Source organism: Chrysochloris asiatica, unplaced genomic scaffold (assembly GCF_000296735.1).
Source record: "Chrysochloris asiatica unplaced genomic scaffold, ChrAsi1.0 scaffold00222, whole genome shotgun sequence".
NCBI classification, from domain to species: Eukaryota; Metazoa; Chordata; class Mammalia; order Afrosoricida; family Chrysochloridae; genus Chrysochloris; species Chrysochloris asiatica.
The window spans coordinates 2594200-2597144 of NW_006408740.1; the positions used below are offsets into that span (position 1 = coordinate 2594200).

Below are 2945 nucleotides of genomic sequence, written 5' to 3' on the forward strand. Positions count from 1 at the left end.
TGAAATGAAATACAATAGGATGAGTGTAAAGCTGATGTTCTCCCATGTAGACCTCACAATAAAAACAGTCATCTGGGAATGCAGTGATGATGGCCTAAAGCATTCAAGAGGCAATATGGCAAAAATATGTGTTATTCTATATTTATGCTATCATGTTCTGAGGGGTAGATTTGACATAACTGAAAACAAATAACTGATCACATCCTGCATACTCTGGATAAGCTTACACTGTGCTCATCCTGCATGAAGCATGGTAAAAACCATTGGGAAAGCCAGTATTCTTAGGAAGCACAGTGAACAATGCAACATCATGACTAATAGTGCAAGGAGCATTAAATAAAGGTATTAAGAAACTGTAGTGATAAAGAGATCTATGCTATCTCAATATAAACAGATTCTAAAGACCTCTGCAAGGACTATAAATTACTCACATGCACCCATGAGTTTTGCAATGTATTTTAAAATTAAATTGTTTATGTAGACAAGAGCCTTACAGGAAAGATTTGATTAAGACACTGCACATACTAGGGATAACGGTCTTGTCAAGACATATTTTATACTGTGTTTGCTTGTCTTAATCTAAAGTCATAGCTTCCTTCTAGTGGCCCTTTTATGTGGACTATAGCTCTCACTAGGCTGGGTAAGAATCTCCGTACCCTTAAAGATCACTCTTCAAGAAAATGGAATGATCTATTCATGAAGTTCCTGTAGGAACTGAAAGGACCTGAAAAAGAACTGAGTGGGTAATATAAGAACCCCGATTAAAACAAATCTTTACTGCAGAAGAAAAATATATGGTGAAAACTTCTGTTTATTCAATGTTCTTTCTAGTAATACATCCCTAAAAGTAGCCTAGTTTCTCACAGTCACTGTGGATCTTGAACAAAAAAGACAGAAGAACAGCTGAAGGATATTAATAGGAAGTTGCATGCACTGGACTCAGGATCGATTGCCTTACGTGAGCTAAACGAACATCTAGAACACAAAGACAATGAACTCAGACAAAAGAAGATGGAGTTTCTTCATAATAAGACCAAGAAAAGACAACTGGAACAAAAACTTACTTCTAAGCTGGGAAGTTTAAAACTGATGGAACAGGATACTTGCAACCTGGAAGAGGAAGAGTGAAAAGCAAGTACCAAAATCAAAGAAATAAATGCCCCCAAACTAAAACTTGTTATTGAATTAACAAATCTAATAAAGATTTGTTCTTCTTGACATTTACATAAAGTAGATTTGATGATTCAAATACTGCAGTTATCTCCAAGAAGAATAAATTAGAATCCAATTATATGGCTACATCTTCACAACTACGTGTCACAGATTCATTGAATTGAATGACAATAGACAGAGGCTATTGCAAAACTGCAAGGAACCTTTGAAGACAGCGAAGCAAGTATGTAACCTCAGTGCTGAGCAGATGGTTCCTCAGGATTATCAGCCAGCTTTCCAAGATCTTTGAAACACATTGGATAAAACTGATGGTTTGTTAACTGAAGAAAGATCAAGAGCATTTTGCTTCACAGAACTGAATCCTACAATTGTTGAGGAATACACAAAAAGAGAAGAAATAGAACAGCTCACTGAGGAACTAAAGAGAAAGAAAGCAGATTAGGATAAATATAAACATTTCACAGGTAAAAGAAAGGTGGTTGGTTAATCCTTTAAAAGAGCTGATAGAAAAAAATAATGAAAAATTCAGTAATTTTTAAATTTTCATGCAGTGTGCTGGTGAAGTGATGGTGGTGGTGGTTATGTGCTGTGGAGTCAGAACAGACTCATTGTGACCCTGTACATAGGGTTTCCGAGGCTGTAAATCTTTATGGGAGCAGAAAGCTTCATCTTTCTCCCGCAGAACAGCTGGTAGTTTCAAACGGCTTACCTTAAGATTCGCAGCCCGATTCGTAACCACTATGCTACTTCCAGGCAAAAAATGAGGAAGATTATGATAACTACGGAATTAGAATTGGAGTGAAATTTCTCAGAAGTACTCAACTGCATGTGTTACTGACTCATCATCAAAGTGAAGATGAAAGAAATGTTTCTACCATGTTATACTTAATGGCACTGCAGGAGCGTAGATGTCCATTTAAAGTCATCTATGAAATCAACCAGGCAATGAACCCCATCAATGAATGGAAAGTATTTGAAATGGTCGTAAATACTGCTCGTGAAGAAAACACATCTCAGTACTTCTTTACTGCACCAATGCTCCTGCGAAATCTTCCTTATTCTAAAAAGATGACCATGGTCCTCAGATGCTGGAACCAAACAGATGGAATCTAAAGGCTTTCCAAAGGTGACTGCACTGTATCACATTAATTCAACTTTCTCAATAAAAGCAGAGGGAGGGGACATTGGGATTTTTCTGTGAAACTCTGTTCATAAGAACAGCTCACCTGAATAAAAGCTAGGTTGTTCATTAAAAAGGAAAGATCAGTTATTTTTGGATACCTGCTGTTAAATAAAAGTAGGTTGATGACATGAAGACCATAATAACTTCTTTTTCTGGAACGTCATCTGAGAGTAAAAATGAAATCCTGATTGAACTTGGGTCCCTAGCACCATGATCATGAGTCATGAAGTTCCCATGCTCAAAAATATATACTATTGTGAATGAAAGGTACAGTGTAAGGGGCTAACGGTCACAAGTTTAGTTGACATGGAAACCCCGAGTTTCAATTGCAGAGTGATTTTTAATTACATTTAGAGCCCAAGTCATAGTTTATTCTCACTGTTATATTTAATTTTTAAAAAATTGATATTGAAATTTCCAGTCTTAACTATGTAGTCATAGTTTATGATAAAGCTATTTGTTTCTTTCTATTACAATGATTGCCTTATATCCAATATGAAACCAAATTTTATGGGCCTTTTAAATAAGATTTTGAGACTCGATGCTATAATTGTATTGGTATTTCAATGGAAAAAGGAGCACTGGGGTT

General features: G+C 36.0%; 1 pseudogene; it reads left to right on the top strand.

The window, feature by feature from the left end:
- The first annotated feature begins 695 nt into the window (after positions 1–695).
- On the top strand, positions 696–2303 carry LOC102832439 (annotated as a pseudogene).
- The last annotated feature ends 642 nt before the right edge of the window (positions 2304–2945 follow it).